Raw genomic sequence first — 12,819 nt, forward strand, 5'->3', positions numbered from 1 at the left:
AAAGGAGGCTCTTCCCCGGGGGATGGCGGTCCAGGCAAAAGGCTGGCAGAACAACCGAATCCTTCGAAAGCCGGACAGGAATTCAAGGATTGGTCGAGAGCTGGAACCGAACGTCGACGCTTAGACCTGTAGTTAGACTGCTGCTGAGGTCCGGGCTCGGACTCGACGAGGGAAAGGCCTACCATCCCGACCTGGAGTTGAGGTTGGACACCCACAGGTTGGGCCACAAGGTCAGCAGACTGGGAGGCCACCTGGGGGGGAACGGAGCTGGTCTGCAGATAGTGATTTAACTTCTCAATGAGACGATCAACAGTTTTCTCAAAATCCCTAACTGTCTTAGAGACACACCTACTCTCCTGGGTCACATGAATGCTGCCCACCCGTATGGGCTTCAGGACTGAACCCTCAGAGCCTTGATCCGCTATAAAATCTCACAGGCCGGCGAGTGGTGGATCCACTTACTAGACGCCGGGAGCAGGAGGAGAGGTAATGCCCGGCTCGACCACAGTACAGGCAGCTCCGGGTGTTTAAACGGCGCTGCCTCTCCTCTGTTGTGATGGGAACCCTGCCGGCTTGATCATGGTACAGATGGCTGCTGGTGTTCAAATGTGGCTTCCTTTGCTCTGGGGTGATGTGAACTCTGCCCAAGAGTATGGGCTTAGGATCTGGAAGCGGCTGAGAGACAGGGACAGTAGTAGAGACAGCAGTTGGGGGGGCAGGACTAGGCAAGGAATCTGTGGTGTTGAGGTTCATCCGGAGGTGGCAACCTGAGCTGCTAATGCTTGGCACTGGGCCTCCTTCTGAAGCCATAGAGAGAAATGTACCAAATTATAATGTGCATTTGGGTGAACCGCATGAATATGCCTGGCAAAGTTGGCAACCAATTCGGCCGGCAATTTGCTAAGCAGACATTGGACATGTGACGCACAGTCAAGTTCTGCCGCCCCGTCTTGCCCTAGGGACAACAAACCAACCATAGATCTCACTTTTACTGCAAACCTGTGGAAACCATCTGCATCTCCGGGGGGGACTTTGGGAATGTTCAGGATAGCCTGTATTCCTCCCAGTGCTAAGTGATGAGGCTGCCCGTACTGCTGGTCTAAGGCTGCTAGAGCCATGGTATAGGGACAAGGATCATAAGCATAAGAAAGGGCTTAGATGAAGATGGTCTAATAGAATGTGGTACTTGTATGTCTCCACTTCTTCATGTGGTAGGAGGTTATGAGCCATCTTCAACATTGCGAACTCCTGAGGGTCCTCATGTGTGAAGTAGGGGAATGAGGGGCCCTTCAATGCATGAAGCATGTCTTCTGGCTACAGGAGCAGGTAGTTCCGGAGTAGTAGGGGATAACTTAAGGAGGTCATATACTGTCATGCCCTCTGCCTGCTGTAGTCCTGCAAGCCTCTCCTTGAAATTGTCTCCACACTCAGCTACTGTACACCTAGCAGGGGTACGTCCTGTGGCTCAGCCAGCTGCTGCGAATTAGGCATTGTGGGAGGAAGCGGCATGGCTGCACTGGAAACCTCCAGTTTTTGGGCTGGGTGGCGACTGACCGCTCCGAAGCTGGGGCAATGATCTGCTCAGGAGGAGGAGGAGCGGAAGAATGCGGAATGACACCCCTAAGGGTGGTCAGGACTGGTGCTGTGGAGCTGCTGGCTGAACCCATGAGCAAAGGAAAGTTAACCGTTTTTTAAGAGTTGTGGCCTGGACTGTTTTAACACTGACTCTTGAATGAAAAGATGGACCTGTTTTTATGAAGATTGTCTTGAATGAAGGATTAATGTGAATTGGACTAACCCATTTTGCTGCGAAGTGGACTAATTATTTGAGGATCCAGCGGGAAGAAGATCCATTGATGTTCAGAAGGAGAGCAGACCTTTCCCTATCTTCCCAGCCAAGGCCTGTTGCGGTGCGGGTGGAAATTTAACAAACTGACTGGATGCAACTGCACGGTTGGCCTACGCCCTGTTACTAATCTGCCTCTCTTGTGTAGAGCCATCCTGACCCAGTCGGCCGTGGGCCTGGAATGCGAGCTGGACTCAACCGACTTTGCACATTTTCAAAAATAAACTGTTAAACCTTCTCTGGAGTTGGTGTGGTGGTTTCAAAACTGGTCACTCACTGCTCATATCTTAACAAACTGAAGTCCTGAGAACTAGGAATGCTGTAGCACTTGATAGCTGAGTCTGCAAGGTTCGAAGATGGGAACTGTTGCAGAAGGTTGCTGTGTGATTAATCTATGGACCTTTATAGGTCCCGAATATGACATCACCCTGTGTTATGACATCATCAGTGAGACCATCAAAGATGACATGGGGATTATGACATCATCTAACAGTACCCCACATTGGACACATTGGACCACGTTGGACATCATCCAACAGATCATCCAACAGTTCGCATTCACGAGATGTCATGATGACCTCACCTAACATACTACTTCTATACAACTACCTCAAACATCTCGGGGCCGGGTGTGGCCCACAACGGGCCCCGAGATTCATTGAATCAGACGCGTCCTCCTCCTCAGTCATGCTGCATTCAAGTGCTGTTGGATTTACTGTCTTCTGCATTTCATCAGGAAGTGCCTTATTGTTTGTGTCAGATGTTGGGAGAAATCGGGATTGTAGATACAGATTGACAAAGTTGCGATGTAACTGCTCTTTCCAACATGGCTGAACAGAGAATAAAGCTGAAAATTAACCACAAGAGCAATTGAAAACATGTGGATATTCCTTTATATTAGTGTGACATTCAGTTTCCAGTTGTATTTACATTCATAATCCCTTTAAATAGCCAACGATTACCTGGTAGCTAGGCTATCGCTAGCTTGATTGCTAACGTTAGCTGGCAATGTGTGTAAACTTCTGAGGAAACTTTCTCCAATTTTCGAATCATAGAGCATGCAAATATATTCCCAATGTACCTCGTCCTCTACAACAACTACTCAAACATCTACTAGTCAAATATATTTCTACTGTGACTAATTAAGGTTTAAATCCAGTTGTTCCACATCAACAAATGTTCTTCCACCATAAAACCATAGACAGAGCACAGAGGTTTGTTTGTTTCACGATCACTTCTGCCCAATTAGCTATGAGGGGATTGTCTAATTTGTTATGATTCCTCTTGCCTTCCCCACTTATTGGTCAGTCAGATGGGAATGATGTCCTCACAATGTGATGACACACCATTTTCACTGGGTCAAACAACTTCCTCTAATTATGTAAATCACTGTGGTTTGGCGGGTGGAGGGCTCAGGCTGGGCAGGAGGTTGGAGAGGGGGACCATGGGTACTGCTGCAGGTTCAAGGTACTGTCAATGCCAGCTTTTGAATATGCATGTCGGTGTGCATGTGTGTGTGTACTGTATGTGTGTGTGGGGAGTGTGTGTGTGTGTGTGTGTGTGTGTGTGTGTGTGTGTGTGTGTGTGTGTGTGTGTGTGTGTGTGTGGATGGGGTGTGGATGGGGTGTGGATGGGTAGGTTTGGGTTTGTCTGATTTAGAATATTATATGCCCCATTACCCTCCTGTCAGTGATTCAGTGCAACAAAATACTGTGCAACACAGATGATTGATTCAGAAGAAGACTGGATGGAAGGTCATTGCATTTGACAGCTAAACAGCTATGTATTTCTATTTCTTCATGTATACATGTTATACATGTGTCTGACACTCTTATCCAGGTCCAGGAACTTTAATAATAATAATAATAATAATAATAATAATAATAATAATTATTATTATTATAGCTGCTGCGCAGCAATGGGTCGTGGCCGGGCAAGTCTCAAGTCTTTAGCTATAGTCCAAGTCACGTCTCAAGTCTCTTATGGATGAGCTTTATCATCTGCAGCATGCAATCCAGTCTGCTTAGAACACTGCCGTTCATGACAGGGCTGGGGCAGAAGGCAGCAGGTTAAGTACATGGCAGTTGAACATAGAAGTGGAGAGAGTAGGGACAGTGGAGGCAGAGAGAGATAGACTGAAAAATTGCTTATTTATACTTTGGCATGTATGACATCACCGATGACATGACAGCAACAACTATGACATCACCCACCCAGTCTGCTCAGCCAGGAAGGATGACATAATTGATGACATAATCACTGATGAGATCATTGATGACATCATCACTGATGGCATCGCTGATGACATCATTGCTCAAGTGACATCACATCATTAGGTAATTAGTGCAATTACGATGCTCTTTATGCTATACATGAGGGCAGAATTCAAAATACTGTCCAAAATTCAGTTTTTGAGATACAATTCTTAGATTTTGCACACTTCAACTACTCTGACAGCAACATCTTTTTCATTTTTTCGTGGAGATTCAAGCTTTATTTAGAAAGAATTTGCATTAGCTGTTTAAAGTACCATTTACAGTAAAACATTTTGATGCACTAAAACTCTGTTTGATGCTTTTGTTGAGGACAGTCTAATGATGCAGATGTTGGAGTCTGGTGTCATTTGAAGAAAAAATGTGGGACGAGTAGGGTTTAATTAGTTTTACAGTTTTTGCAGTTTTACGGTCTTTAGACTTCATAATTGGCCATAGGTTGCAGTGTACAAAAGTGGCCCTGCCGCTTCGCTGGCCCGGCCACTAATAATACAGGCAAATACAATAAGTGGCCCTGCCGCTTCTCTGGCCTGGCCACTATGGTGGAGTTTAGCTTGATATATTTTTTAGCCTATTAATATAACTATTCTGGCCAATTAGTTTCAATCTCGTTGTCTAGGGTAACATTATTTTAGCTAAGCTATAAACTAAGCTCCTTTAACATTCAAGCTAATCCAGCCATGAAGACTTTGAATGAATGAGTTTTAGTTTTTAGTTGTATTTATTTGCATATTTAAAAACAGAAACAGTCAAAAGGAAAACAACAAAAGAAGTGGTTACTGTGGGTCTCTAGTTAATGTTAGCATTTGAATGGCAGAGGGTAGAAGCCTCACCTGTTATCACTGCGCCTCGGTGCACCGTGGTGGGACTCGGCCATGGCCCCGTCACCTCCAGCTTCTTATCCGACACGCTCCTCACTGAAATGTAGGTATGGGCCCCTCGCTCCTCACTGAAATGTAGGTATGGGCTCCTCACTGCGGTGTAGGTGTAGGGCCCTCGGCTCGTCACTGCGATGTAGGTGTGGGCCCCTTGCTCCTCACTGTGGTGTAGGTGTGGGGCCCTCGGCTCGTCACTGCAATGTAGGTGTGGGCCCCTTGCTCCTCACTGTGGTGTAGGTGTGGGCCCCTTGCTCATCACTGTGATGTAGGTGTGGGCCCCTCGCTCGTCACTGTGGTGTAGGTGTGGGCCCCTTGCTCCTCACTGTGATGTAGGTGTTGGCCCCTCACTCGTCAGTGCGGTGTAGGCATGGGCCCCTCGCTCCTCACTGTGATGTAGGTGTGGGCCCCTCGCTCGTCACTGTGATGTAGGTGTGGGCCCCTCGCTCGTCACTGTGATGTAGGTGTGGGCCCCTCGCTCATCACTCCATGGTGTGGGCCCCTTGCTCCTCACTGCGATTAGGTGTTGGCCCCTCGATCCTCACTGCAGTGTAGGTGTGGGGCCCTCACTTGTCACTGCAATGAGGGGCTTGTCACTGCGGTGTAGGTGTGGGCCCCTCGCTCGTCAATGAGATGTAGGTGTGGGCCCCTCGCTCCTCACTGTGATGTAGGGTGTGGGCCCCTTGCTCCTCACTGCGGTGTAGGTGTGGGCCCCTCGCTCCTCACTGCGATGTAGGTGTGGGCCCCTTGCTCCTCACTGCGGTGTAGGTGTGGGCCCCTCGCTCCTCACTGCGATGTACAGTAGGTGTGGGCCCCTTGCTCCTCACTGCGGTGTAGGAGTGGGCCCCTCGCTCCTCACTGCGATGTAGGTGTGGGCCAGAGGAGGTTTTTCCAGTGAGGCATAGGAGGATGGTCCTCCTCTATTAGATTGGGGATTTTATATAAAAAAATATATTAAAAAAATAAAAATTTTATTTTTATTTTTATATTTTTCATTTTTCATTTTTCATATTTTTTTTAATAATAAAATATCAATCAAATGTTTTTTCTTATGTGCAGATGCTCATTTTTTCATTCATTATATTCTTAAAATGCTTCAACAACAGTGACACTGATGAGTCACTCTGGCCCTGGTCCCAGCATGGGGGAGGGGATTAAAAAAACATTCGCCCTGTGGGCGTTTATTTATTTGGTAATTTATCTAATGAAAAAATAAGATTGGTTGAAACCACTTGCAATTCACAGAGAACACGTGAGAGTGATGTGTTTTCCAACGAATCAGGTTGAGCTGGAAGTCAGCACGCCCTTACCCTGGTTAAACCAGGTGAAACCTAATTGGTTGTTGTTGGAATAGATTGCTTTGATTGACATTGTATTGTCCAATGCTGAATACGTCTGAAAATCTTGTTGAATCTAGCTCCGTTGTCAGTAGGAACTAGGAAATTATGACCTCCACGCTGTGACAACCTGACAGATTAATAGATAGATTTACAGACAGTAGCACCTATACTTTCCCCTTTCCCTATGTTTTTTATTATCAAACAGTAAGTTAGCTCACAAGCCGTTGCATGAGCGCCCGAACACGATTTTCTGCAACGAGTTTAGAGAGACTGCAGCGGGTACACGGAAGCTCCCGAGGTAGCAAACACTGGGATACTGCTGCAACCTCATCGGCTGCACGGCGCACCGACTACAGACAGCTGTGACAGCATTGGATATGCAAGTTAAGTCAATTAAGTTTGAGTTATCCGGGTCTTCTACTAAATTCGGCGTCCACCAAGCAGCGCTATTATATTGTTTTATGCTGAATAGCCCGCCATTTCCTAATACAATGGCGATCTTAAACTCGCACATTTTTTAACTGAATTTGGCAGCACGGAACCAAACATGGAACGCAACGAAACATGCAAAACATGCAATTTGCATGTTTCGTTCAGTTCCATGTTTCGTTCCGCGCTGCCAAATTCAATGGAATGAAACGAAACTTGTAGCCTATGTTGGACGTAGTGAAGTGTTTTTGATTGATTTGTTCATCCATCAAAGCTTTTACTGACAGACTAACTGTAGCCTAAATATCTTTTTTGAGGTGCATTTGCTCAGCCAGAAATGATTCCCACTTCAACTTTCTCATTGGTGGGCCTAACGTTAAAATGCACCAGAGGACATCCATCTTATTTGTCCTCAATCTGCATTGAAAATGTGTGAAAATTCACCTTCTCGCAACAGTTGTAGCCTAAGCTAGTGGTTTTCAAAGTGGGGTCCCCAGCAAAAAGGGGGGATTAATCTATTTTCACTATAATTCCATCCATAAGTAACACAATCACAGAATGTATGACTATTTTGGTCATGGGTTTCATATAATGTCTGTGATAAAACATCTAGCAAAACCCTTATCAGATGGGGGACCCTGGAACAAAATATTATCTATATGGGGGTGCGTGGTGTAATTTGTGTTAGTTTAGGGCTCCTTAACATGAGCAAGGAGATCCATGGTGGCAAGGTTAAACTTTGTGATTCATTACAGTCAATGAAAGTCAGTGATCTCTGTGATGCATTGCCTGAATTGTACAGACTTATGTCTCTCATTGCCACAATCGGTGTTACATCTGCTGGAGCTGAACGGAGTTTCTCTTGTCTGAAAAGACTAAAAACTTACACAAGGAACAGAATGGGACAGGAACGACTAAGGAGCTTGGCAATCCTTGCAATTGAGAGGAAGATTCTAAAATCTCTTAGACAGAATCCTCAGTGGTATGAAAAGACCATAGACATCTTTGCCGCACAGACAGACAGAAGAATGGACTTTACTTTCAAGTAAGATGGTTTTAACTTGACAACAAAAACATTCTAAATTGAACCCCAGCTCACTTCCTGTTGCAGTGTTTGCTATCGACAGAAAATAAATGTGTCTGAGCTTGTTTGTTTTGTATGTTGTTAAAACTGCAAATAAAATATATATAAAAAAATAAAAGTGGAGTAATCCTAATGCTAATTTAAAATTAGATATTCCTTTAAATCTGTCTTCAAACTGCAAAAGAGTTCTCTTCCTAGCTGCTTGTGGGTGAGAGTATCAGCAGCAGAGCAGACGTCATATTTTCCCTGGGACCGCCTCAGGTGCCAGGTGCTGTTCCATCCTCCTGTAGTCCTCTCACTGGGTGCTAATGCAATGCTCCCCACTGGGTGGAAAGCTAAGAGGCTTGACAGCATGGGAAACATGGCAAATACACACACACACATGCGCGCGCGCGCACACGAGAAAAAAAAACGCCCAAAAAAAAATTCGGTCGCCGCACTAGCGTCCTCCCCTGTTTCCAAGCTCACCAGCCACCACTGGGCCCCTTGCTCCTCACTGCGGTGTAGGTGTGGGCCCCTTGCTCCTCACTGCGGTGTAGGTGTGGGCCCCTCGCTCCTCACTGCGGTGTAGGTGTGGGCCCCTCGCTCCTCACTGCGGTGTAGGTGTGGGCCCCTCGCTCCTCACTGCGATGTAGGTGTGGGCCCCTCGCTAGTCACTGCGATGTAGGTGTGGGCCCCTCGCTCCTCACTGTGATGTAGGTGTGGGCCCCTCGCTCCTCACTGCGATGTAGGTGTAGGCCCCTCGCTTGTCACTGTGATGTAGGTGTGGGCCCCTCGCTCCTCACTGTGATGTAGGTGTGGGCCCCTCGCTCCTCACTGCAATATAGGTGTGGGCCCCTCGCTCGTCACTGCGGTGTAGGAGTGGGCACCTCACTCCTCACTGTGGTGTAGGTGTGGGTGGGTGTGGGCTATCAAATTCAGTAAGCCCTGGTGGCAGAGTGGTTAAAGCTGCGTGCATCGTGGTTAAAATCCACCACTGGGTTTTAGCAATCTCTGTCCCAGGCCGCAGCTTCGACATCAGGTCCGGTACCATGTAAAAACTACAGTTGAATACATTCACTTCAATTCACAGGTCCGGTACCATGTAACTACATTTGAATAGATTCACTTCAATTTACAGGTCTGTTACCATGTAACTACATATGAACTACATTTGAATAGATTCACTTCAATTTACAGGTCCAATACCATGGAACTACATATGAACTACATTTCAATAGAGATTGCTTCATTTTACAGGTCCGGTACCATGGAATTATACATATGAACGCCAAAATGATACAATTACTGTGTAATTACTTTAATGTTCATGTCTAATTACAAATAGTTCATACGATCTTAGGGACCTGCAAAATAAAGGGGTACTTTTTATTTATTTTTTATTTTACAACCTGGAACTTATTCTCATCTTATTTTATGTTAAACTAGTCACCCAGAACAGAAATGTCTGAAATGGATGCAGTATTGAGCTAGAAAGGCCTGGAACAGAGGTCATAAGCTTATTTTCTGCCACGCAACGGCTCATATCCTTATGAACTGGGTACTCCTCTATTGACCTCCATCTGCCTGCTGATACCAGATCTATATGGATGATGCATTTAAATTAAGTGGCCGTCCGTATTTATTTGAACCAAACTAATGTTGTACGGATGACAAACTGAAGAGCATGGGCAATGGGAGCTTCTATCTCTCAATGTGAATAACAGCAGACAGATACAAGGTAAATACAGTGTTCTCTCTCTCTTTACAATAACAACCTGAGCCTGTGTCCGCTGCAAAAACAAGCTTGTTTAGTGGACGCATGTGCAGGCTACGAGGCACGAGGGGCATGTGGGCAAAGCCACCGAATACTGCACCGATTTCAAAAATGTATGCTAACATAATAACATAGTTATACATAAACAGAAATGAAAATAGGGTCCAGATTGAAAAATACCGAAATACTCCTTTAAACTAATCGATGAGCGCTTACAAATTATGTCAACGGATTGCACCGTATAACAACAACAACAACAATAATAATAATAAGTTGTTGTTGTTGTTGTTGTTGTTGTTGTTGTTGTTGTTGTTGTTGTTGTTGTTGTTATTATTATAATTATTCAAGAAACAGTGCAGCTGTAGTGCAGTAAGTGTAGAGTAAAATGTCCTATGCACAGGAAAATATAATAGCAAGCCAAGAGATACTTGATAGAGGTTATTTCAAATGTGATGGGAGAAAATAATCAGACAGACCTCTTGGGAAGCATCATAACACTTAGGCTCTGTGATGAAGGTCTTGTGAGACAATAAGAGACTATAAATATGTATGAGACCTCATCACATCTTTTATCATCCCTATCTCTCTCTCTCTCTCTCTCTCTGTTCTTGCTCTCTCTGCCCACCCGGCATATTAAATTACAGCAACAGTTCTGTGGCTGACTTTACGAAGGCTCTGATCATCGTGTAACCGTCGTCAGTGACCTTGTCGTCTTTGGTCTGGCCTTCCCGCTCTAGCTGATAGGACTACTAAAACCATCTGTTTTCACGGTCTGAATATAGGCTGCTTACTTCTGGCAGCTGACATGGTCTCTCTCTCTTTCTTTCTCTCTCTCAATCCCCCCTCCCTCCCCGAGATGGGAATTACAAAGTACAAATACTTTGCTACTGTAGGATTTTCAGGTATCACTTTACGGAGTATTTATTTTTCTGACAACTTTTTGACTTTTACTCCCTACATTTTAACACAAATACAGTATCTGTACTTTCTACTCCTTTCATTTTCAAAATAGGCTAGTTACTTGAGTTTTAAAGCACGACAGACAAAAATAACTTGACATTGTTTGTCTCTCTCGTCTCGCTCTCTCCCGGCTTTCATGCATTATGTGCACCTTTTTTGTGGAGAAACCATATCACACAAATTATAGTCTTTACACATCTTAAAACATATTTGGAGGGGATCTTTTAATGTTTCAAATTATATAAAATGATGTGAGTTTTAGTTAGCTTTGGACACCCGGTCAAGATATATACAATATATATATATATATATATATATATATATATATATATATATATATATATATATATATATATATATCATATATATAACATTTCAGAGTCTGTACTTTTCTTTACTTTTACTTGAGTAAACAAGTTGAATCAGTAATTCTACTTTTACCAGTCTTTTTTGTACTTCTAATTAAGTAAAAAATGTGTGTATACCTCACTATCCCATCTCTCTCTCTCTCTCTCTCTCTCTCTCTCTCTGTCTGTTTTCTTACTCCCACTGTTCAAACATCCCACACCATGGGGGAGTTCTGATGTATCAGTATGATAACAACAGATTCAAGCGCAGCAGCCCAGGTTGAGGTCAACAGCATCTTGTTAAAAGAAAGCCATGCTTACTTTGCAAAGGGTTGGGACTCGTGCTCCTTTGGCTCCAACTTTAACAGCGTTGAAAGGTTCTGTCGATAAAAGTCACTACACAAAATGTCATACATATAGGAGTCTATATTTAACTTGGTGCTTGAATTTGCACAGTATTGGTTGTTAAAGAAGGTGAGTCCTCAACTGCAGGGAGAAGAGGGTATGATATCCATGTTTGGAAAATGTCCTTTCTGTATTTGAATTGACATTAGATTAGATTACATTAGATTACATTACATTAGAGTAGAATACACTTGAATGATCAGCATGTTGTTAGGGCTGAGGCAATGGTTGAAATCAATATGATAATATGATAAGGGTTTTTCTCTATCGATATGGTATATCAGGATATGGTTCATTTATGCAAAATCCCATTAAATAATCAAATTAGTGTTCATCTGATTATCATACCTCATTTTATGAGTTTTTAGTTCAATATGTTTGTAGCGTGTGTCATGATATTAAAATATCTTCATATCATCATCACTGAAAGACGATAAATGATAATACTGAATTATCGCCCATGCAGTCCTGTCATAATAGAGGAATATGCTATTCACCTTATGTTGGTCTCAGATGCAATTAATAATAATAATAATAATAATAATAATAATAATAATAATAATAATAATAATAATAATAATAATAATTATAAACTTTATTTGTATAGCACCTTTCATAACATAAAATGAAGCTCAAAGTGCTTTACAGTAGGACCCAGATAAGAGCAACAGCAACACATGCTGGTAAAACAACAAGAGGATTTAAAGTAATAACAGTAAAACAGGCATGAGAATAAAAACAGAAATAGCAATAAAAGCAACAGTAAAACAATAAGACAATAAAAACAAGGCATGGATAAAAAATCAATTAAAAGCAAGAGTATAAAAACAAGACTTAAGCTGCTTCTTAAAACTAACTATGGTTTGTGCTTCTCTAATGTGTACAGGTAGCTTCTTCCAGACCGTTGGAGCATAGAAGGTGAACGCTGCTTCACCAAACTTTTTACCATTAACTTTCGGGATGTTAAGGAGGCCTGCAGCAGAGGAACTGAGGGAGCGGCTAGGAGTGTAAACAGACAGACAGTCAGATAGATACGTGGGTGCTAAGCCATGCAGTGCTTTAAAAACAAGTAGAAGGATTTTAAAATCCTAAATGTTACCGGAAGCCAGTGCAAGGATGCCAGTACTGGACTAATGTGTTCTCTTAACTTAGTTTTAGTCAAGACCCTGGCAGCGGCATTCTGAACTAGCTGGAGCCTATCGGTTGTTTTTTTAGGTAGGCCAGTAAAGAGTGCATTGCAATAGTCAACACGTGAGAAAACAAATGCATGTGTCAATTTTTTTGCATCTTCCAGAGAAAGATAGGGTCTAACTCTGGAGATGTTCCTTAAATGAAAGAAGGCAATCTTGGTCACATTGTTGATATGTGATTTAAAATTCAGCTCAGCATCAATGATTACACCTAAGTTCTTTACAACATTCTTATTTTGTGAAGCCAGACTTCCCAGTCTACTGGAAATCGCCTCTCTCTGGGCACTAGTTCCAATTATGAGTATTTCCGTTTT

Source organism: Poromitra crassiceps (genome assembly GCF_964638095.1).
Source record: "Poromitra crassiceps genome assembly, chromosome: 1".
In the NCBI taxonomy this organism is placed as follows: domain Eukaryota; kingdom Metazoa; phylum Chordata; class Actinopteri; order Beryciformes; family Melamphaidae; genus Poromitra; species Poromitra crassiceps.